This window comes from Oenanthe melanoleuca, chromosome 2, assembly GCF_029582105.1.
Source record: "Oenanthe melanoleuca isolate GR-GAL-2019-014 chromosome 2, OMel1.0, whole genome shotgun sequence".
NCBI lineage: Eukaryota > Metazoa > Chordata > Aves > Passeriformes > Muscicapidae > Oenanthe > Oenanthe melanoleuca.
The window spans coordinates 3,160,771-3,185,983 of record NC_079335.1 but is presented as its reverse complement, the minus strand read 5'-3'; the positions used below and the strand labels follow the sequence as shown (position 1 = coordinate 3,185,983).

At 39.4% G+C, this 25,213-nt stretch overlaps 1 protein-coding gene across 9 annotated transcripts in view; it reads right to left on the bottom strand.

Annotated features, from left to right (window-relative positions):
• The window catches only part of TSNARE1 (t-SNARE domain containing 1), a 448,668-nt gene that overhangs the window by 60,785 nt on the left and 362,670 nt on the right, over positions 1-25,213 (bottom strand). The gene's annotated exons all lie outside the window — the stretch shown is intronic.

Here is a 25,213-nt window from a genome sequence, read left to right as displayed (position 1 = left end):
ACAAAAAATCAACTTCAGTGAAATCCTTAATTTGGAAATTTTCCTTGAGACTACATCAACCAGTATTCCAGCCACCAGAGTCAATAACATCATCTTGGTGTGACAAACCAGTTGCTTTATTCCAGAATCCTTTACCTTCCTTACAACTGAAGCAACATTCTCAATGAGGAGAGATGATGTTAATATTCCTGCTGTTACCCACTTTTCCTTCCTTCCCTTTCCATACCTGCTGCAATCAGGTCTCCCAGTCTGCCTTGGGTCCTTCTCTGGGTGCTTCACATCTCTCTGCAGTGCCCTGCATTTCCCCAGAGCCATTGTTCCCTGGCTGTTCTGTTCTGTGGATGTTTTTGCCTCTTGCACCACAAAGGACAGGAGATTCCTCTCCTCCACTGGTGCTCCAAATCCTGCCCTTCATTCCCTCTCAGTGCCCAAACAACCTGGAGAAGCACTCCCAGCAGGGAATAGTGATGCATGACCTGTCCTCTCTCCTAGAATCAACCACCAATCAAACTAGTGGTTTTATCAAAGTGTGGATTTCCAGATTGTTTTTTTCAGCCTTAAAAAGCTGTACTGTCCTGCCTCCCTAGCAGATAATCAGTGAATCATCATGGCTCTCCATCAGATTTTCAATCACTCTAACAGATTGGTTTTCTTTGATTTGGAAGAGAAAAAAAATAGGAATTTTAAATATATAATTCCATGTTCATTTCTGAAGAGAGATCTTGTCAGGCATGCTAGGAGGGAGGTGTGAGGGGACACGCTTCCACTTCCCAAAGCCCTGCTCTGGAGCACAGATTTATTCATGCTTTTCCATCAGTTTATTGTGACTCTGTGGGGAGGATATGAGTGGGCACAGGCTCACAGAAATTATTGTGATGCTGGTGAAGCCCTGGGTGCCCAGAGAAGCTGTGGCTTCCCCACTTTAATTTCTTCAGGAGTAACTGCAATGCATCCTGAAAGTTCAGCCCATGAAACAACAGACTTGCTGCTGTTTCCCCTTTAATTTTAACCTTCATTAATTCCAAGTCAAACCAGGAAACCTCTGCTTCAAGCTGCAGACTTTCAAAGGCACTTGGATGTCCTTGTCCACTTGTAAAACGTCAGAGCCTGTGTTTGGTCAGTAGAGGATGCTAATGGGTCATTTAGCTTCAAGCAGAATTCTCAAATATTCCCATTAAGAGCTTCAAAGAGTGCACAGTTATCACTTCACATGGCTTTTCCATCATTCCCTTTGCAGAGAGATTCCCTTCTTTTCCTCCTTCCAGCATTACAAAGCTCGAGTCACTCTCATTTTTTATATTCATAGTCTCTTCTCCCTTCCTTTTTTCCTTACTTTTAACCAACTAAACTATAAACAGACTGAGACTGATCAGAGGACAGGAGAGATGCAGCCCAGTCTGAATCCTGGGATTTGATTCACATTTTATGAGCTTGTCCTGGCTGGCAAGTCAGGGTAATGATTCCTGCTCTTTAAAATATCTCCTAGCATATTGAGTATAACTGTCCTAAAAACCATGGCTGGATTATCCATTCTATTCCTAGTTTTGTTTCTTTTTTTTCTGTTTTTTTTTTTTTTTTCCATTTTAGTAAGGAGAATGTTAAATTTTTTTAGTTGCTTTAGTTTCCAGCCATAAATTTCACAACTTCTGATCCATTTCTGGACACAGCATCTTTCCTACAGATCCTGAGGAACAGTGGCAGGATACCTGCACCCCAGGGTTTTGTCACTTAGTTAGAAAAATACTGATATATGAGCAAAAGCAGATGTCCCTTCACTGGACAAGTGCACACCCTGCTTCAGGAAGGGTCATGAAAGAATTCCTTCAATGGGACTTGGAATGAAGATTAGATTTGATGACATTGGAGGTTTTTTCCAACCTTAATATTCCATTATTTTATGATACCCCATGGAGCTCAAAAAGCCTGTCCTGTGCTGAGGACCAGCCTGAATTTCCATGAGCTCCTGGGACCCTTTCCCTGCCTTTATCAGAGGGAAAAGATGCAAGCACAGGATGTGCTGAACAGATTCTCTTCCCTAGACAAGATCTGAAAACTGTGGGCACCCTCACTTGAATATTACATAAATACACACCAATAAACAACATCAATAATAATATTACATCTACCTAACTCTGCTTATTATCTTTAGTTTAGGTTAACAGAGATTGCCAAACTGAGATTACAAATGGTGTTTTAATGCCCCACTGCCATTCTTGAAGGAAACTGAGAGACAAAAATAAACACAAAAAGAACGAGTTTTTCAAAGGTGTTTTTTTTTTAAGAACCCTGAGGAAACACTGCACATCCAAAATTTGTGCTTTCCATGTGTGCATATACAGGGAGCAACCTTTGCCCTCCCTCTAAAGCAGGATTTCTGCTTTATTCAGTAAGGGAATAATTATTATGCTGTGTACATCATACATGTTTAGAAATTTGACTTATCTACTCAATTTTTTTCAGGACATCTATCTAAAGTCATGTTAACATGAAACCACACAAAGCTCTCACTTAATGTAAAGATCCTAATTTTTTTCAAGGGGTTTCCATGACAGCAGAATCATATAATTAATGCTTTCCATCCCAAACATCAATGCAATGATTGGGTTACATCCATTTTAAGTGGAGGATGCAGAGACACATTCCATGGGTGAAAGTTGATCTCAAGAGAGTTCCTGTTTTCCCAAGGAATAATAATAATAAATAAAAAGAATAAAAAAGCAAATGTGATTCATGATGCCACCCCATGCATCAAAGTTAATCTACACTTACATGGAAAACTGTTTCCAAACCTGTAACAGAATTTTTCACCAGGACAAGTTCCTTATTGCTCTGAGACAGACACTATGAGGTTTCTGCCATAATTTTAGTAGTCTCAGAATAACAGAACCACAGCCACAGAAAAGTTGAGGAAAAAATTAAAAAAAACAGAACTGAAACAACCCACAAAAGCCAAACCACCTGTAAAATGAATCATTTATGTTAAAACATAATTCTTCAGGGAGCTTTGAATTTTTGCAGCATTTCCCACACACCCCACTAATACACAGTGGATTTCACTCATCTTTGCCCAGCTCTTTCTCCCCTCAGCTGGATCCTCCTCTCACACTCTGCATTATTCCCATTCCCTGTCTTCCTTGACTTTCCTGGCAGCTCTGAAGCAACATGAGCTCCTCTCAGCTCCTGCAGCTACACCCACCATTGACCACAGGGGCAATTTTAAGGTCATTTTGCCCAGAATCTTCCACCTGCACTTGGAGTTAGATGTTTGCAGACAACACATATCCAAGATGTTTTTAGTACAAACTAAATTTGGAGGGTCTTCACCTCAACTTCAAAAAGTATCCAGGAAACCTGAGGGAATAACTGTTTTGCTGTTGTTTCTTTGTTTTTTTTTGTTTGTTTTTTTTTCCCCAAAGACCTTTGAGGTTTTACCAAACACTCCTGGAGGTTATAAAACTCTATTGCTGCTTTCTCCATTTTTTCCTGTTAAATTGCAAAACTCTGCCCACATACAGGAGCTGGAATTTACCAAAACCTCCCAAAAACTCTGTTTCTCCCAGGGAAATGTATCCTGCAACTCCACCTTGGGAAGCACTGACTCTCTTTAACTATCTATTAAAATGAGTATTTAAATAGAGAAATCAATGCAACAAACAATTTCAGGCTGAATTTGGGAAAAGTTCAAAGCTACAAGATTATCTTCTGCTGGAAAATGTATGAGAAATAATTATAAGCCCACTATCTGATTTCATTTTCATTATCTTAGCTTATTCTAAGCCTTGCATGCCATGCTGCAGCACTGCTCTGGTTTTACAGCTCCATCCCAACTTGTTGTAAGTCCATTTCCCATAACACCTAGAATTTGTTGATTAAATTGGAGCTAATCTATTTTCATTGTACACATTTTCCCAAGATGAAAAGAATGCAACGTGGGACCAAAAAATTTCTAATCCTGCAGCAAGATGTAATGGCTTTTTACAGTTATTTTTTTCTGGGCTCTCAGGGTTTTTTAGTAAAATAAGTAAAGATATATTTTAATCCTGACAGAGGCTCTTTAAACACACATGTGAAATAGGAGTGAAAAGCAGGGAAGGAATGAGCAAGGCTATTTAGGGACACAGCTGAGAAGGATTTTATATTGACAGGCAAACTGGATGTGGCTGAGCCTGGAAGAAACCTTTCCCTCACTGTTCCAAAAAATTAAGCTGCAAGTCATATTTTACAGCCCAGAAGATATTTATTTCTTGGGGGTGAAATGTTGAAAGATATTTTAATTATGTCATAACAGATAATTAAGTAATTAAAACCCATTAAAGTCCATTACAGCCCCAGGCTCAGAAAAGTTAGTTTCATCTTGGAAATTCCTAAGCAAATACATTTAGAAGGAGGAAAAAAAAATGCTCTCTTGCTAAGGATTCAAAAACTAGCTGAGGCCAAGCATAAATAATAGAAGAGGCTACAGGAAACTGTTTTTCCTGTATTTATATTGAATAAAAAATAATAAAAAAATAACAAACAATCAAAAAAGCACTTGATCCACATATAGAAAAGCAGCATTGAGCTTCTCCACCTTTTGTGGATTGATTACATTATGGACTGCAAGGCAGGCAGTTTGAGATTTCTCAACTGCCTCCACAAAGGAGGTGGAAATCCCTAGAAACAGGAATTTGAGTTCAGGCAGGGATTTGTACTAGAACAGCAGCTCTATTCTGGGATCATCAGAGCGTGTGGCAGCACCTCAGAGCAGAGTTACACCCTAGGACTTCATGGCTGGGGAGGTTTTCAGGTCTTCAGCAGGACAAAATTGGGTTGTTTTCATTAGAAATTAATTAAATTATTTTATCCAGCATCCCACCTTTATTCCACCACTCCCAGGTCTCATCCCTGGCACTGGGATAAGGATGATGGCAGTAACCAGAGATTTGGCCAAGAGGGTTAACCCAACACCACCTGACTCCCTCTGCCTCCTGCAGTGTTAAATAATAGAAACATTCATAGAAAAGTGGGATTGTTAAGGTTGGAAAAGATCTCTAAGGTCACCAAGCCAAACCTCAAACCCAGCAGGCACCACCATTGAACCACGAAACAAGTTCCAGAGCCACAGGTTTTTAAACACTTCCAGCCTGTCCCTGGGCAGCCTCTTCCAACACTTCCAAAATTCAGGAGCAAGGACCAGGACCAGGTCTGGAAATTCCCTGAGCTTTTCAGTTTGGATGCATGGGCAAGAATCTCTCTCCTAGTGAAAGAGGACCATTTTTCCATTATCATTTCTTAGGTTATCATGGTAAGAAACAAAAATCTACCCATGTACTCAATGCCAACAGACTCAGTAAAACAATCCATTTTACTTACAGAAATGTTTACCCATATTTCAAACACAATTTTAAAACAAAGAACAAATCATGAAGCATTTTTGAACAGAGCCAGGACTGCAAGAACTTCTGAAAGTACAATTCTACTACTTGAGCAAAGAAATCATTTCAGACTAATCTGCTGTGGAAATTTGTTTCCTGCAAACCCATCCAGCAGATAAAAAACAAAAATTATTAAATGTAGCAACCACACAATAACAGCCTCCAGTTATCAGGTCAGTTCTTTTTATGGGCCTCTGTTGGGCAATGAAAACCCACCCTGATTAATTTTCAAGTGCTGCTTCCTTTATTGTAAGATTAACAAATCTGTTTGACATAAAATGGTTCATTTTATATTCAAATCTCTGTAGAGAGTTTTGTGACATTAAAGAGGTTCATACAATTTTGTTCACTCTGACCTCAGAGGTCATTTGGAATTTTATGAAAGCATTTGTCTATGCTCTCAATATGCATTTTGAAAGCTAATTTGAGATCTGCTGGATTGAGAGCCCAGGTTCTTAATTATGTTTGGACATTTTTATACAGAGATGATATCATGAGTCTGAAAGTGCTGCCATTCCAGTGGACAATAGCAGAAGCTCTGCTGAAGGCTGGGGAGTCCTCATGGGAAAGGAAAAGAAAATATTGGAGCAACAAAGCAGAAAGTCAGACCTTGGAGATGTGTGGTTACCTCCAAGAATTATATAAACATACAGAGGGGAAAAAATCCTCTTACATTACTATTATTATTATTATTATTATTATTATTATTATTATTATTATTATTATTATTAATATTCATATTCATATTCATATTTAATAATAATAATAATAATAATAATAATAATAATAATAATAATAATAATAATTTTTTCATATTCCATTTGCATTGATAAGATCCCTTAGCTAAGCCATCCACAATCAGCTCTGATAAGAGAATAAACACTCTGTGTTATTGCAGTGTAAGGGAGGAACGTGACCTTTAACTTTTGTACAAATTAAAATGCACTGACCAAATTTGGTGACATTTATGGTATGGCTTCCTTATAGAGCTGCAATGAATTTGCTATCAAATATCACTGCTCCTGCAGGCAGGCTAGAAAAGGCCAGGAATATTATTAAGTATTTGCAGTGTTTTTAAATGAGAACAAAGTAGACAAGTTACATATGAAAAAAAAAAAAAAATAAACAGAAAATACGAGAGCAACAGGGAAAGGCCAGGCCAGAGCAGCAAGGAAATAATCACTTGGCTTTGGCATATTGTTTTTGGGCCTTCAATTCCATGTCATTTGCACTGATTCCACTCTTTCCTTCATGATGCTGTGTCTATGTATTTGTGTTTTTTCCACTAATTCTGGGCAGTTTTCTTGTTCCCCATAATTCTCTTCATGATCCCCTTCTCATTAATTAATTTTCTTTGCATACATCTCTGGAAGTGTTCAAGGACAGGTTGGATGGGGCCCTCAGCATTTAGTGGAAATGGCTGAGGGGATGGACTGGATGATTTTTAAGGTCCTTTCCAACCCAAACTATTCCATGACTCCACATGTTTCTGTGATATATCCCAGGGAAAGCCAAGTGCCACCTACAGGTGTGATTCCTCAGCATATCCTACTGCAAGACTCAAACCCAAAAGTGGATTTTCTGCCACTTACTTAGCCAGGGGCAACCATCCAGGATTGGATTTTCCATGCCTGAAATCCACCTCAAGCTATTTCTTTTAAATGAAAATATGCCAGCCAAATCAAAGGAGAAAACTATTAAAAAAATTCCAAGTATCCCATTCTGAAAAAGATAATGGAAGTACCTTCTCTAGTCCCTCTCTGCTTTGGGGGAAAATCTCAGAATCATTAAGGTTGGAAAAGATCTTTAAGACCATCAAATCCAACCTTTGGCCCATCACCACCTTGCCCACTAAACCATATGGAGAAGTGCCTCATCTATTTGTTTTTTGAATCCCTACAGGGATGTTGAGTCCACCCTGTCCCTGTTCCAGTGCTTGACCCCTCTTTCAGTGAAGAAATTTTCCCTGATATCCAACCTGAACCTCCCCTGGTGCAACTTGAAGCCCTTTTCCCTTGTCCTGTGTGAGGGAGAAAAGGGAGAAAGGGGATTGTCCCTTTGATGATGGTGCTCATTTTAGATTTTCTGGGAAATTTGGCTCAGTTTAGGAAAGACATGACTTCTCCCAAGCCCTTGTTCATGTACACTCTTGACTAGCTCAAAATTTGAGATAAATTTCCCCATCTGCCACATCTGTCAGGATGGGGATGGCAGCTTTCTGTGCTTTCTGTTTTGATTTGCCTAAAAGCTGACAGGGGCTGACACTGGGCCTGTACACACAGATTTAATTGCTGCACTTTCTACCTTCTGAATGCTTGAATTAGCAATCTCAATATTCCCTTAATACACTTGTTTTTCTAATGGCTGAGGCATCATTTGTAATAACACATGGTAATGGCTTCCATTTCCAGCACACCTCCAAAGTGATTCACAAATTCACTACAAAGAGGATTATCTTTTTACCAGCTCTGGAATGGAGCCACCTACCTCTGGCAGCTGCTTGAGTTCTGCACAGCAGACCCAGCCAGCAATTTAAAGCAGGTAACGACTGGTGTGTGCACCTGAACCACCAGAGGCTGCATTTCCCAAATCACAATTCACCCAAGGGAGCAAAACAAAGGCTTGTGCTTGTGCAGAAACCACCTTGAGAGGCTTAAAAGCCCCACACAGGCAGATTCAGAGAGAACTCAACTGCCCCAGCAATTCAAACCCAGATTCACTGCAAGGGAGAGCAGAGAGAGAATGGTTTGACCACATTCAAGCTGTGCAGTGCTGGAAGGAAACCTTCCTGCTGAGCTGTGTTTATTAGCTAGATTATGTTATTTTGTGAATGGGACTCCTTGGAAGGACTGGAAATGACAGAATTTGGCTCATTGTGCTGCCAGTCTCAGCATTTTGAGCCCATCAGTTCATTCAGCCTTTGACCAACCTCACTTATCTGTCTGTATATCACCAGATTCTCTTCCAGGGCAGAAAGTCTTAATTCCTGAACCAGCTCAGTCTCTGCTCCCAAAAACACTGGAACCTCCCCAGACTGGCTCCTTGTGCCAACAACAACCAGGTCAGACTCTGCACAATCTTAAAAGGACCAGAGCCAATAAAAGCATTTAGTCTGGCTTAACTCCAGTGTACTCTGGCCCAAATAATTTAAGAATTTCTCCTCATTACCCTGTATATGGGTGAAAAAAAAAGAATATAGATGAAAATTCTAAGAAAGATAAAATGCAAAGAGTGCAACATCATGAAGAACCTTTTGAACATCCTCAAACAAATGCAAACGTCAAATAAAAAAAACAACAAAGGTACTTGCAGGGGGTTGTTAAAAATCACAGAACCACAGAATCATTTGGGTTGTGGAACACTTCTGAGATCATCAAATCCAACCATTAACCCAGCACTGCCAAGGCCACCACTGAGCCATGTCCCATTTACACATTTTAAATCCTGCCAGGGATGGTGACTCCAGCACTTCACTGGGCAGCCTTTTCCAGGGCTTGACAACCCTCTTAGTGCAGAATTTTTTTTTCCTAATACCCAACCTAAACCTCCTCTGGTGCAATTTGAGGCCATTTCCTCTTGTACATCAATATTGCTCATGCTGGGACTGAAAGAAAGGTTTTGTGTCTTCAAGGCACTGTGCTCTTGAACCTCAACTTGCCTTCAAATCTCACCAGAAATAAAGATAAATTATCCTCAGTGCAAGTTTCCAGGCACCAAACAGCAGCCTGGAGGTCTAAGCTGGTCTGACCCTACCACCAAGGTATAAGTCAGTACATTACAGTAACTGAGACAGAAAAAGCTCCTCCCAGCCCTAGGAATCACAAGTAAAACCAAATTTTGGCAGGAGTTCCATGAAGTACTGTGCCATTAATGCCTCAGAATGTCAGTGTTGGGAGCTGATGAATCTCCAGAGAAAAATGTCACAGAACCATAACAGGCAGGGTTCAGTGTCTGCTTTCATTAAATTTATTTATATGATTGGGGATTTTTTTTCTTGACTGTGTCCATTGATTTAATATAGAACATTTCTTCCTATAAACCTTGCTCACCACTATCACAACACCACTACTATCTTTACTACCTCTAAAATACTCCCATTAGCATGTCACACAGTGGTTGACAGGCACAAACTGCCCTGCATTATTTTGTATTGTCATAGAACAGAGCTGAACTTGTGCTGCATTGAATTTTAATTAGACCTCTAAATACAGTAAATTGGGGTTTTTTAAAATTAGTTTTTCCTGGTACCAAAATGCAAAGAAAACGTTTACAAGCATCCACCATGTCCCTGCTGCTCCTTTGCACCCTGCAGGGTACTTGGGAGCAGAGGGCTAAGGAAGAGTGGGAAAATTACCTGGAGACCAGGCATGAAAACCTTCCTTTTGAAAAGTGACAAGCTGGCTGCTAGGAACTCAAGGAGTGCAAACCTCACACTTTGCCTCATACAGACTAAAATCTATTTTACTGCTTCCTAAACTCGTGTGTACTTTCACAAATGTGAGTCTTCACCTGTTCAAAGTAGAACTGAGACATAAAAGCTGAGAATCTTAAATAATTGCAAAATGACAAAAGGATATTTCCATTTTACTACTTACTTATATGTCTGTCACAAAAATGAAGTGGATAAAGTCACATCTAGTGTAGCAGCAGTGAAACTAAGCAGAAATAGAGCTCCATATCATTTTATTGGGTAGCACAGAATTAAAGTTGAAGCAGTTTGATTTTCTCTAGAAGCCATGGGGGAGCTGGCTAGACTGTCAAAATATCTGATCTAAGCCTTGTTTAAATCCAAACAACTTCTTCAAGGTTTGAAGAGTATTTTGACTCTTTATTATTTTTTTTTTCCATTTTCCTGGTGGATTAAATGCACAAATAGCAAAAGATAGACTGAGTTGATATTGAATTTCTGACTCCAGGGGAAAGCACCAAGTATTGGAAAATCTTGTGTGAGACAATATTGTCCTGAGGTTTGCTGCTCAGGTTAAGAGATGGAGATCCAGGAAAAGTCAAAGAGCAGAATTCAGGACTTGTAAGAAGAGCATTTAAATATAAATACCAAAAATAAATCTGAAAATAGCAGGCAATGAGGGGAACTGTAGAGGCATATAGAGCACTATACCTCCTTTTCTCATTAAATTATTATGTGGCCATTTATAAGTCATTTAACTTCTTCATTCCTCATTTTCCATGTTATAACATCAGGGATGTGACTTCATTAAATGAATAGAGCAAAAAATTGTGACATCTCTGATGATGGAGCCATTATTTGCCAAGATCAACACACAAACACAATTTTTTTTAAATATCCAGTTTTTATAGGGATGGGTTTTTCCTGTTTTAGGTAAACTGCTTGAGCCATTTCTGACTTAAAACCTTTAAAGTCTTCTGGGATGAAAGCATTTCTCTTTAATTACAGTCACACAACAGATTTATGGATGTGACACTGGAGCTCATATTACAGAGGAATAAATTTGTGTCTCTTCATCTCTCAAACAACCATTCCAAGCATTGGCAGCACCTTAAATACATCCTAAAGTGGAGTTTGGTCTATCTAAACTGAGGGGGACAATGAATATGAAAGCTGAGAATGACCAGAAGTCAAAACATTTCACTGTTCCTCAGTCCCTGGCAATGAGACAGCATCCAGAGCATCCTGAATTATTCACTGCCATCAAAGCTGAGAGTTTCCTGTGTCTATGTCAAAATCACTGGGCAACTGCAAGTTGTGATGGGTTCTGAATGAAAGAGATGATTGTAACAAACAATGGAATATCAGCATTGCTTCACAAACAGCCTTGGAGCCCGACCTTGCTGGTCAGAACCACAGCTCTGTGCCTGGGCAGAGCCCTGTCAGCACAAAGAGTGCAGGAATAACAGACAGACAACATAATACACAACATAATAGAGCTCTGGGAATGTCACAGCACATGCCAACAGCCTGTCCCACAGAGCAATCAATCCCTCACAGCACCCAGGGGACAGGCTGGAAAAGAAAGAATTAAATTAAATCACGGGTCTGTAAGGATGGAAGTGAAAACAGTGAAAACATGTTTGAGTTTTATCTCATTGCAAGGGTGGAAAGGGGCAGAAAGCAATGGAATGTATTAAATCCAACATATCTTTGTGTTTATGGTGTCAGTTTGGAGCCAGATCCACATTAAAAGCTCATCTACTCCATCCAGTTCTGCTGTGTAAGGAACAAACAACCTGTAAACATTTCCTCCAATTAACAAAACAGCAGAGAGATGGATTCTCCAGAATGGTAGCACCCAGGACATGCAGCCAAAAGACAACATGTCACTCAACCATAACTAAATTTTAGCCAAGAAAAAGAAATTTAAATAACACACCATCTAAAGGAAGTATTTTTTGAGGTGCAGAGACAACAAATTAATAAACTGCCAACTAAGTTAAGTTAAAAATGGGTTTATGTAGTTCAGTTTGTTATGACATGGTTTTGTTAAAATATGGTGAGTGGTTCTCCTACACTGCTGAGAAGATGAGGACATTAATCACTTTTTAGGATAAGGCTGATCTGAAAATCCTCCCAAACTTATCAACAAATTCTCCCAAAGTCCTGAAAACTGGACTGAATGACTGGTCTGAAGCTCTGAGAAAGTTTCTAAAGCAGCTCTGAGCACTTCCACCTAAACTGAAACCTCCATGGGAGATTATGCCCTGGTGCTATTTGGAGAACAGCTCAAAGACAGACATCTCCAGGGAGGTCCCACTTATGGAATTTTTCTGAGGTTGACATTGAAGAAACCAGATATTTTTGAAGAGTCTGGAGAAGTGAAGGGAACCTCTGAACTTGTGAAGTGTCCCAGCTTTTTTTACAGGCAGCTGATCAAAGCTTTTAACTCTCCATCCCTTTTCTCCTGGCATCTATGACAAGAGCTTAAAGAGTTGAGCTCCACATGGGGACAAACCCACATAGATATCTGTATGGAAATGTGTATATTTACCCTCACTGCTTGTCAGAGCCTCTGTACTTAACATATTAATTTACCAAGTTTAACTTTTTAATGCTATAGCTCCTTTAAGTCATTAGAGATCCTTTTTTTCATTATAATCCTCTTATTTGGTAATCAGTCTGAGCCTGTCTGTATTTTTAAAGAATATTTTAAAGTTTCTGGTGAAGATCAAGGGAAGTTTTCTCTTGCTCTACTTCACAAACTCCAACTTATTATTAATAAGTGGTTCAGAGCAACACTTAGACCACAGCTGGTTTTTTTTACATTTTAACTCATCCTTTATACAACCACATTATCATAGAACCATTTAAGCTGAAAAAACCCTCAAAGATCATTGAGTTACAACCATTATGAATGGAAGTGTTACTTTTAAATGCATTATGGCTGTTGAAAGCTGACCAGAGGAGAGCTGGAGGAATGGAAATGGACATGGCAGAGATGGTGGTAATAGCTGCTCTAATGTGCTTCAGCTGGAGGAGCCACCAACAGACCCTTTTCCTTCATGAGTCATTCCTAAAATTGGCCATAACACATTTCTTAATGCTCTTAATTATTTGTCATGCAGGACAGTCTTTCCACAAGAGGTCTGAGAAGATGAACTAATCTCAAGGCACCAGGCAGATATTACACCATGAGCAACAAACCCCCAGCCACCTCTGACTCAGGTTTCTATTTCTAAAGACAAATAAATCCACCCCTCACCATTACCACCCCTTCTCTGTTCACTAGATGTGCTTTAACAGGCAGAGAAATCATCAACTCATGACTACATCATATCCCAGCTTGAATGTATCAAAGAAATTCCTCACAATCCCTTTGGATCTCAGTGATGGGCACAGTAAAACTCACTGAAGCAAAGGGCCACAACAGACTTGGCAAAAGTTTAAAACTCCCCTACACCCTCAGTGAACTTTCAAACTGTATTTAAGATAGAATTTAAGATAAACTTCATTTATCCACTTCAAGCAAAAAGCTGTAGGCAAGAAGCTGTTTATGCTTCTCCCTCAAATTTAATGTTCACAGGGGGAGGGGAAAAAATAAGAAAAGCAGTCAGTGTAAGGGCAGTCCCCCATCAACTAATCTCTGCAACCAATTAATTAAACAATTATATTAGCCAAGCCTTCACTTCTGACATAGCAGAGCTGACATTAATTGGGCCACAATCAAGATAGTAATTCAGGTTAATTGGATTCCCACTGTCAGCAGCTATCAGCTTGTTTCAATATGCTGCTGTCGTTGAAGAATAATTAATCATGGATGACTTTATTGGATGGCAGTGGTTGACAGCTGATGGTGTGGTGATGCTTGAAAGAGTTGGTGATTGCTGCAGGCCTGGGGAAGGGAAATCTGGATTCCTTTGGAGAGGTTATTGTCCTTCCACTGTTGAGACCCAAAATGTGCTGCATGAGGTGTTGAGCTGGTGATAAAAGAGGGGGTGGAGAAAGAAAGAGCCCTTCCCATGGAAACAGCACAGCCAAAGGTCAGAGGGATGTGAAGCTCCACCACCTTCAGGCACTCAGGAGTTGTTTGGCTCTGGCTACAGCAGCACAGAATTCAATAAAACACCATTCACCTGCTGCAGGAGCAGAAATGCCTTCATCTGGTTGTTGCTTTTCGCCATTCATAATTGGCCATTACTCTGGCTAATGTTGGATAATATAATTTATTCCATCTGTTGTCAGAATGTCTGCAAAAATGTCAAGGAACTGATGGAGCCAAGTCTTTATTTATTAATAACTTGAAGCAAAAAAAAGAAAAAAAAAAAAAAAAAAAGTGATGAAATTATTGTGGGAAAATGGAGGGGGGAAGCTAGAAATTACAGTGTAAGCTGAAAATAGTTTAGAGTGTTCCATGAGGAGTAATAGGAATACATTATGCCTCTGAAGAAAAAAAAAAAAATAAAAAAGCAATTTCAACTCAAGGAAAGAAAAAGCTTTAGCACCAAGTTCTATTAGACTACATAATTATTCCCCAAAGGGGAAAATATACATATATATTTAAAATTAAAGTGTGATTTTAGGTTATTCATGACAGAGTGCTAAAAAATTGTACCAGAAGTGGCAATAGTACTTTGACAGCTGGACGCAGAAAATTTTCCATCAGAAATATGATGAATTTATTGTGTAACTGCCAGAAACCAGTTCAAGATGGATGGAGTACACAGAATCAAATTTCTAAAGGAAAATTTGACACCATGGCTGATGAATTTGGCTCCCTCTTTTTCAGCAAAATATTGGACAAAAAAATGATCATGTGCACTGTTCAGCAGAGCACAAATTCACACAAATTCCCATTTTGGAGATTTTTTTTTTTGCTGTCAGTCAGAGAAATACAATGAGACAGAAGCACCCATTAACCAGAACTGGTCAGAAGCCACTAATTGTGACTTCTCTTTAAAATGGGTCTGGCAGGGTGTAGGTACAAGAGAGCAGCACACAGGAGGTTTTTAACCTCTGGGGGTTTCAATTCAGTGAAATTCTCCAGCATTTTACCTTCTATTATAGGCAAGACCTGGTTGCTTCCTTCACCTTATTTCCTTGGGAATTTCTTGGATTTACAACATGTTTCTCTGCTAGGATGCAAATAAGCAGTCTGTTGGAAGCTAGGAAAAATCTTTGCTGAAATCCAACCTAGCCTGAACAATAAAAAAGCCACCTAAATTTTTTGGCCTTTTTGGTGTTTTTCCATGACCAGCACATCAAGGGAGGTGATTCTGCCCCTTGTGAGATCCCACCTGGAACACTGTGTCCAACTCTGGGCTCCTCAACACAAAAAAGGTTTGGACTTCTTGGAGCAAGCCCAGAGGAGGCCACAAAGAGTCTCTGGAGACTGGAGCAGCTCTGCTGAGAAGGCAGGTTGAGAGAATTGGGGTTATCCAGCTAGGAGAAAAGAAGGATTCAGGGAAACCTCATTCCAGTGCACTAAGAGAGCTTTTAAATAGGAGGGAGAGGTATTTTGAAATGGACAGGTAGATTAGAAAAGGAGGGATGTTTTTTAACTGAAAGAGAATATATATATATATATATATATATATATTAGATGTTAGGAAGAAATTGTTTACAGTGAGGGTGGTGATGCCCTGGCACAGGTTTCCCAGAGAAGCTGTGGCTGCTCAGTTCCTGGCAGGGTCCAAGGCCAGGCTGGATGGGGTTTGGAACAACCTGGAATAGTGGAAGGTGTCCCTGCCCATGGCTGGGGGTGGAACTGGATGATTTTTGGAGTCTCTTCCAACACAAACCATTCTGTGATTTGTTTCTCTGATTCAAACCATGCAGTAGCTGCTGCCATTTAAAAGAAAAATTATTGGGAATGTCCATGAGCTTTGCTTAGTTCACTGTTGAGATGTTTTGTTTATTTTTTTTAATCCATAATCCTGCTAAATCTTATCAAAATGCCTAATTAAATTGTGGGTGTAACTTACTTCTCTAATCGAGGAGTTCCTGAATAAATAGCCCAAAATGCAGCTCTACAAGTGAATGCTGCAAACAGTTGATGCTTATCAGATTACCTGTGGGATCCTTGCTGACAGATAAAAATTGAATCTGAAGCTACATGTTTTTTAAATCTTTTTTTGTCCTTTTAAAGCAGGATTGATGTGCTCTGTCAGTAGCCTGTAATTTGCAGGAAAGCAGGTATTCTGTTTGTCAGTCCTTTTCCTGCTCCCAAGTGCTCCAAAACTTCTTTGCCAAATTCAATCACATTTGAGAGAGGAATAGAAACATCTAAAGTATTTCTGGTTTTGGGATACTTGATGCCTTGTAGAGAAGACACCTCCTTAAACATCAAATAATGCAGTTTCTGGAAATACCATGTCCATACAATCTATGCATAGTGGAGTATAAAGGGGAAGAATGCAAAAAAAGAGAAAATTGGGGTGACAATGCCCACAGTTTACAGCAAATTAGGCATTATTAATTCTGCTCTTTGGAGAAAAACTTGGGTTTCATCCTAAAGTTTCAGCAAGTGCTCCTGGGACACAGTGAAATGCAATGTCCTGTTACCTCTGTCCCTCTGTAGACCCTGGAGATCAGCATGGCAATATTTGGACTGGGTGATCCTAGCAGGTCCTTCCCAACTCAGGATATTCTTTGATTCTATAATTCTATTTGAGGAAGAGCCTATCACAGGCAAAAATATGATGAGTAATAAATATTTTTCTGTTCTTTTCTCTTTATAAGACAATGATCCCTTTTGGATCTGGTCTCAGATAATTTCTCCAGCAGGAAACAGCAGCCATGCCTCTCAAGCAAGCAGACAAAATGTTTATGAGATCAAGAGCAAACACTGCTCCCAACCTTTTAGCAGAAAGGCCAAAGACTGAGCTGATCATAAACTTCAGACCATGCTCACATCTCCTGATTTAATAAAAAAATGGACCATGGTGGAAGCAAAGGTTGCCTTCACAGGCAACTACTTCTTCCCTGCAGGTTTTGCTCTTGAATAAGAGATTTTCTGCTTTATAGTCTCAGCCCAACCTCCTTCAGGAGCTCTCCAGGCACTAAAAGCATTAGAAAAACAGGAGGAAAAGCCCAAGCAAGCAGGTGACCTTCTGAGTTCTGGGTGTTAAGCTCTTAACCTTGCTTCTTGCCATTTTTTTTTATTTTTTTTTTTAATAAGGCTCACAAAACGATCCAGATGGCAGACAGGTGAATGTAGTGTTGTTATTTATTTTTTTTCATCTTGGAAAGACACAAAGATGATGTTTCCAATTAGGAAAAAAATACCTATGTCTTTTTTGCTCCACCTGTTCAGTGGAACAGAAATTATATCAAATAATTTGTGTGGGGGGGAAATTATTCATTATTTTTTTTGTGCAGCTGAACATCATATTGGAACATTTTGGGTTTTGATAACTGTGTGAATTTGTATTTAATTACTCAGAGCACATTGCCATTAATAAGAGATCACAAAGACCTCACAGCTTTTAGGTCTAAAAACTGCAGAAAAAGCCAAGGTTTTCCTCCTTGGGTGCTAATGTACAAATACCATCTGATGTAGCTTGTACTTTTGAAAAAAAAGTGATTTTACCTCTCAAGTTTACAGGTACCTAGCACCTGGGTGTTAATGACAAGATAAAATCAGGTCCATCCTGCTCACAAGGAGACGTGGGTGGGGATCTCATGTGTAGCAGTTTTTGAATTTCTCAAATTCACACAAGTTTTGGATGCATCAGCCTATGATGTTCAAAGCAGTGGAACTGAAATAATTACCATCTCTCTGTAATTAGTTCTGTCAATCTCATTAGCTGGGCTCAGGTGTTGATTTGTTGATTGCCAACTTGCAACTTCCATGAATCAACAAATGTGTGGGTGTGGTGGTGAGAGAGAAGTGAGGAATTGTGTGGTTTTTAAAGGAGGTTTCCCTTTTTCTTTGACCTCCTCATTCTCTTATTTGCATTTCCATGCAGTGGATGATTCAAATATTACGGGTTTTTTTGTTTGTTTGTTTTGCTTTGTTTTTTGTTTTTATTTTTTTGTTTTGTTTTTTTGGGTTTTTTGGGTTTGTTTTTTTTTTTTTTTTTTTTGGGGTTTTTTTGGTTGTTTATTTTTTTGTTTTTGTTCTTGTTTTTTTTTTTTTTAAGAGCATACAAGTTTTGGGTAAGCTGGCTCCACAAATTCAAATATTTCAGAAGAAAAACTCCACAACATAGGAAAGAGCATTTTCATTTATCCCTCATCTCTTTTGACCTTGGGGTGCAAGAGAATAACAAATCAAAGGAGAGGTGTTCTGAGCTCATGGCCTGTTCAGCACTTCATCTTCACAGGACAGTCAGTGAAGATGCTCTTCTTGACCACATTTTTCTGGTTAAAAAACTGGCTTGATCTTTTCTACAATCATAGAAAATTAAGGCTGCAAAAAACAACCTCTCAGATCATGAAATCCAACCTTTGACCCCAAACCACCACATCCACCAAATCATCATGGAAGCATCTAAAGTATTTCTGGTTTTGGGATACTTGGTGCCTTGTAGAGAAGACACCTCCTTAAACATCAAATAATGCAGTTTCTGGAAATATCATGTCCAAATCATGTCAAGAAGTGAGACATGGACAAATTTTAAAAAATATTTCCAGTGATGGTGACTGCCACTCCTCCAAGGAGCCTGTTCCAATTCCTGACAGCTCTTTCAGTGAAGATGTTTTTTCCTAATATCCAACATGAACTCCCTTGTTGCACTTTGAGGCTTTTCCCCCTTTTTTTTTAAATTTGTGTCCAGCTGCTCCCCATCACTCAGCTGAGATAATTTGAGTACACCAGCTGCAGGACATTGCTGAATTCTAAAATGCTTCTCCATGGATGACAGAGATTCATGTAGCTACAAGACTTGTCTGAGGTCTCTCAGCAGAACCAACCTTTGTGTGTGATGTGTGTACAGGTGTTTCTGCTGTGGAGATTTGCAGTTCTGCACCTTGGCCCCTTCTTTGGAAGGTGAGGGAGTAGCCCATGAGGAGAGGAGGGCAGTGGATTTAATCTCTGCCTGGTAGTTAGTGAGCTGAGAGCACATTTTGACCCCCTCAGCTTTCCAGAAAGTCAAACAAATCACTTCTGATGTTTAGCACTTCCTTATTTAACAAGGCTCAAAAAGGTGAGAGGGGTGGAAAAAAGGTGGAGAGGACAGCAATAAGGACCCTTCATCAAAGACACTGGTTTTTTATTAAATAATTATTGACAAAAATTTCAAAATTATTTCTGAGTCACTATTGCAAAATAACTCACATTTCTGAAATTCAGTGCTACTAAGTAAAGCCCAGGAGGAGATAAAGAAGTGGGGATTTGTTAAGCTATCAAATAAACCAGAGAAAATGAAGTTACTCCTTAAGCACCTGCCTGTGGATGAGAGAAGGTTAAAAAATTAAAACCAGAATCTATGTTGGGAAGGAAAATTTCAGTTTGTGAGGAATAGGATTAAGGTTGCAAAGAGTCACTATTAATGCATGAAAATGGCAGCTGCTATTTCTTACTGCAGGCCACAGCAAAATGACTTGGTTGCACCTGATCATGAGGGATAAAGATGAATTTCTTACTGGGTTGGGAATCTGTGGGCACCCAGGGATGATTTGATTACACTCAACATGAAAAGCAGAATCAATTCTCAATCAGCAACATCTTATGTGTATAACTGGTGCCTCTAAAGGACACATCTGAAACTGAGAATGTTCTGAGAAAATAAAAAAAATTCACAGCACCAACCATGTAAATAGGAAAATAAGAATGAAAATTGAGTGTGCTCCAAAGAACAGCCCATTAACTGGGGAGGATGTTTTGATCTCACAATTAAAATAATGGAGAATTTTAGCAAAAATTTCATTCTGTAATTCTCTTACAGTGACAGCACAAATGGCATATCTATAGTCTGGAATCCCCATGAGGGACACCAGACCCCACCTTAATCTGATATCCCCAAATCTCAGTGATGATAGATTGTGAAAGAGATTGATTAAATACACCTCATGTACCTCAGAGATGGAGCTTAAAAATATAAATGGAATATAAATAGGTTGTAAGGGCAGCTACACATTACAAAGAGAGGCTAGAAGCCCCAGTAGAAATAATTCCTTGTCTGGCTAAAGAAAAAAAATAAAAATTGGGGATTTGGGACAGAATGAAAGAAAAAAACCACAAGAGCAGCAAGGCAAGTAACTACAATGTGCAGTTTTACCCCATCAACTGAGAATGAATTAAAGTGTGGGGCTGAACTAGTACTAGACAATATATACATATATATATATATGTATATAAGTATGTATTTATTTATTTATTAAAAACCCACATTAATTATTGAGATTAATTGCATTGCATTCTGAAATGAAAAATAAAAAATATAATAAAATAAAATGATTGCTGAAGGTGATTAACAGTCTAATTGTCAAGTATGAGGTCTTTGACTTCCACAGCTCAGAACACTCTGATGGAAAATGCAGCACTGAGAAATTTCCATAGAATCATAAAATGGTTTGGGTTGGAAGGGACCTTAAAGATCATCTTGTTCCATTCCCCCTGTCATGGGCAGGGACACCATTAAAATATTTCAATTTGAAATAAAGATGTGGGAACCTTACCAGTGGAAAGGAAAGGAAAGGAAAGGAAAGGAAAGGAAAGGAAAGGAAAGGAAAGGAAAGGAAAGGAAAGGAAAGGAAAGGAAAGGAAAGGAAAGGAAAGGAAAGGAAAGGAAAGGAAAGGAAAGGAAAGGAAAGGAAAGGAAAGGAAAGGAAAGGAAAGGAAAGGAAAGGAAAGGAAAGGAAAGGAAAGGAAAGGAAAGGAAAGGAAAGGGAAGGGAAGGGAAGGGAAGGGAAGGGAAGGGAAGGGAAGGGAAGGGAAGGGAAGGGAAGGGAAGGGAAGGGAAGGGAAGGGAAGGGAAAAAATGCAGGGAAGGGTAAGGGAAGGGAAGGGAAGGGAAGGGAAAGGAAGGGAAGGGAAGGGAAGGGAAGGGAAGGGAAGGGAAGGGAAGGGAAGGGAAGGGAAGGGAAGGGAAGGGAAGGGAAGGGAAGGGAAGGGAAGGGAAGGGAAGGGAAGGGAAGGGAAAGGAAAGGAAAGGAAAGGAAAGGAAAGGAAAGGAAAGGAAAGGAAAGGAAAGGAAAGGAAAGGAAAGGAAAGGAAAGGGAAGGAAAGGAAAGGAAGGAAAGGAAAGGAAAGGAAAGGAAAGGAAAGGAAAGGAAAGGAAAGGAAAGGAAAGGAAAGGAAAGGAAAGGAAAGGAAAGGAAAGGAAAGGAAAGGAAAGGAGAGGGTGAGACCATCAATAACCCCTCACAATCCATTTCCTGGGACATGGGCATATCAAAAACCTTTCCAATTCTTCATGCTGTTGTTAGGAACTCATTAAACAGAACAAGTTCTAAGGTGGTTTTCTAAAACAACCCCTGGCTCTGACATTTCTGATCTTTGCACCAGTGCTCAAAGGGCTGCAATGAACACAAGGAATGGAGATGATGAAAGAGACCCAGACAAACAAATTAAAGCATTTCAATGCAAATAAATGCAAATCCAAGCATCTGAGAATTGCAAATATACACAATGGAAATGGAAAAATGTGTTTTAATATACAGAGAGTGAAGAAGATTTAGGAGTCAAAGCAAAACAGTTCAAGATGAGCTCTTGGTGCAATCATGCAGCTACAGGTCTGATGGAAACATTGGCTGATTTCAGGGCTGTGGGACTCTGAACACATTGGTACTAAAATGTTCAGAACATTTCAGTACTGGTTTAACAGAGATGCTAAGTAACACAACGTGGGTCAGAAGATAAAAATTATTTAAGACTCAGAAAACTCTTTTTCAGCAAAAGACAGAACATTTAAATAATTCCAGGGACAGAAAAACAAAAGCCATCTATTAAAAGTCTCTTTAAGTTAATGGGAAAGACAAGAAGAGAAAGGGCATTTGGAAACATCAGTTATATTCTAATTAGGAGCAAGGTGTGGTGCTTGGGAGGTTGATTAACCACTGGAAAAAATTGTCTAATTTCTGAATCTGGTTTGCTGGTTAAGCCTGAACACACTGGAGTAATAAATACTTTTAAAAAACAGTTAGGAGATTCAACGGACAAGCAATTGAACTGGGATATAAGCAATCAGATCTTCTAATTACTTTTGAAAATCAATGCATCATCAATGTCCAACACAAAATTTTTGTGAAGTTTCTGAAGTGTAAATTTCACCACTTAAGTCAAAAAAGGGAATGTTTGATGCAGCAGGGTTGTGTGTTTCTGCAAACTGGAAAGCTTCTGTATTGCCTAGATCTTGCACTGGCCCTGAAAATGAGCTGCACCATTTCCAAACAGAATTATTAGAACTGTGTAAATGCATTCTATGTAAATATATACATAAAATATGTCAAGATAATTTGTTTATATTTAGACTAGATGTCAGATACTCTAGAAACACACATTTAGATAGATCCAGGTGGAGTGTGTTTATTTCCTAAGTGGTGCTGTCTACAGTGCTACATTTAATAAAAAAGTGTTTTGCATTGGGGAGAGAAAAAAAAAAAAAAGCTAAAACATGTGAATGTGTAAACAACAGAAATCATTTGCTGAGAAATTATAATTACAAAAAGCATTTCTTAGTTTTTTTATTAGCATTTATTATTATTCTCTGGTAAAGGTAGCTAACACCACACTATTTTATTTGAAGGCAAAGTGTTTCATCACACCAACCCTCCCTGAATTCTGTGAGGACCCAGAACCACAGCCCCTTGTCACATATCTGGTGGGTGACATCCCTTCCCATGCCAGAGGGGTTGGAACTAAATGATCTTTAATGTCCCTTCCAACCCAAACCATTCTTTGATATCCAAGAGGAAAAGCTTTTTGTCACTTAATGTGTCTTCATGAGGCTTAAATGTTCTTTAAACTCTGTGAAAATATCTAAATTATGCCTATTAAGTTCTAGAGTACTTCCATCACTACTTGCCCTCCAAAAAGCTCCTGTATTGACAACCCACAGGCCCACAGGCACAATTTTCAATTGCCATTCCACTCCCTGCTCTGAGAAAGAATGGTGTGGTTTCTTTTACACTCATTTTAGTGTCACCTACAGCAGCTGAGATGGGAGGTAAGGAGAGACACAGGCCCCTTTTTTAGGGATTTGGGGATTTAGTGAACTGCTGTTCAGTAAACAGTTGGAGCCAAGGAAGCTTCTCTGTGCTCCAGAGCTGGCTGCACACTCCAGAGTGATCTGCACTCCAGACTGTTCCCAAAACCATCCCCAGGAATCCTTACAGCCCTGGAAGGCAGACAGAACCTGCCTGTAAGTACATCATCAGCATTTCCCATCTGCTCCTGTAGACAGCTCAGCTTGGCAGCAAGGCCACCTGTTGGGAAAGCACGGCTGCTTTTCCAAGAATTGCCTCCTACTATAAATGAAAAGGAGAAAAAGAAAAAAGAGGAGAGGAGAGGGAGAGAGAGAAGAAAGAAGAGAAGGGGAAGAGAAGAGAAGAGAAGAGAAGAGAAGAGAAGAGAAGAGAAGAGAAGAGAAGAGAAGAGAAGAGAAGAGAAGAGAAGAGAAGAGAAGAGAAGAGAAGAGAAGAGAAGAGAAAGAGAAGAGTAAATAAGTAAATAAATAACTAAACTAGGAGGGGACCCATGCAAACCTCAACAAAGCCCCCACAAAAATGAAGGGGGAATGTTGACATACATCACCCTCTCCTTGCTGTTTTTTTTTTGCTAGTTTTAATAAATGATTGCTTTAACGTTATTCCTTCCATATAGTGCACTTTGCCCTTTAATGTTATGGTCAATTATTGTTTTTAGCTTTTATACTGTGCAGTAATTCTGAATCAGATCTTCTGTCTGTTCATTTGTCTCAATAAATAAATAAATTATCTTTCATACATATTGCTGATTTATCATCATTAAAACTTGCAGGACAAAGTTTCAAAACTTATCCAGTTGTCCCAAAACTCCTTTCTCTGAGAGGATTTGAAAGCCAGGGTTTTTTTTTTTAATCACCTCCTGACTCAGCCTCAGGATTTCTTTAATAAACTTTGAAGCTCCTACTCCACACATGACAAGGGCTGCAACAAAAGCAGTGTGGGCAGCAGGGCAGGGGGGTGGCTTTGGCTTTTTGGAGCCTTTTTGGAGCCTTCCAGTGCCTAAAGGGGACTTAGAGAAAGATGGGGACAGACTTTTGGTGTCACTGTGGTGATGGACAATGGTTTTAAATTAAATGAGGGTGCATTTAGATCTGGCATAAAGAAGAAACTTTTTATGCAATGAGGTTGTCAAGACACAGGAGCAGGTTGTCCAAAGAAATTGTGGATGTCCCATCCCCTAGAAGTGTTCAAGGCCTCCTTGGATGGGGATTTCAGCAACCTGGTCCAGTGGAAGGTGTCCCTGTCCATGGCAAGGAGACTGAACTAGGTTATCTCCAAAAGTCCCTTCCAACCCAAACCATTCCATGATTTTATGATACAGAATCCCTTTGATAATGCCATAACCATATCAATAGTTTTATGTTTCATCTGGTTCTTCTCCAGTGCTATTTATTATTCAGTACTAAGCCAAGTGCTGACTAAACCTGACCACAGTGCTCCTGGCAATATTGTGCCCACAATTCAACAGCTGGTTTCTGCCAGCTCTGGAGCTGAACACTTCTGAAGAGAGGGAGTTTGCAGTTCTGCTCCATTAGCCCTTTCCAGTTCTCTCCTTCTCAAGAAAAATCCAATGCAATAATTCTCTTCATGTCAAAGTAATGAGCACATTTCATCACACTTGAGTCCACAACTGAGAGACTGAAGTATCCCATGCTGTACACAGAGAAGAACCTGTTGAGAGGAAGGAAAAACCCTAAAATCTCTACCACTTCTGGAAGGGAAGAACTGCTGGCAAATTCCATATTTTGTTTAAAAACAACCAAAGTTCACAGCAGTTCAAGAAAAACGATTGAATCATTTGGTGTCTGAAAAAAAAAAATCTGTTTATTCACTTTTATTCAGGTTAAATGGGAGAAGGAAGAGGTACTGACTTGGCAATTTTTAAGTTGTGCACTCCTTTCACAAATGGTAGTGTTCCCTTTTCAAATGGAGTTTGTGCCACTGACGCTGTTACTACATCATTTTCCACTCTGCTATTCCAGACCAGCACGGGTAATCAATCATTTACTTATCACACCAGCAAAACAGACTTTTCTTGGAAGGAGAGTAAAAAGTACTACAATAAAGCAATTTTGCCAATTTAAGTGTTCCACTTGACAACTATTTGCATAATAAGGTTTTGCCAAGATAAGAAGATTGGTAATTTTCAGCAGTATGGAGGGGATTGAAGTTTTTAAGCTTTTTTGCCCACTATCTACACACTCACAGACCTCAGCTCTTGATGTATGGTTCTTTT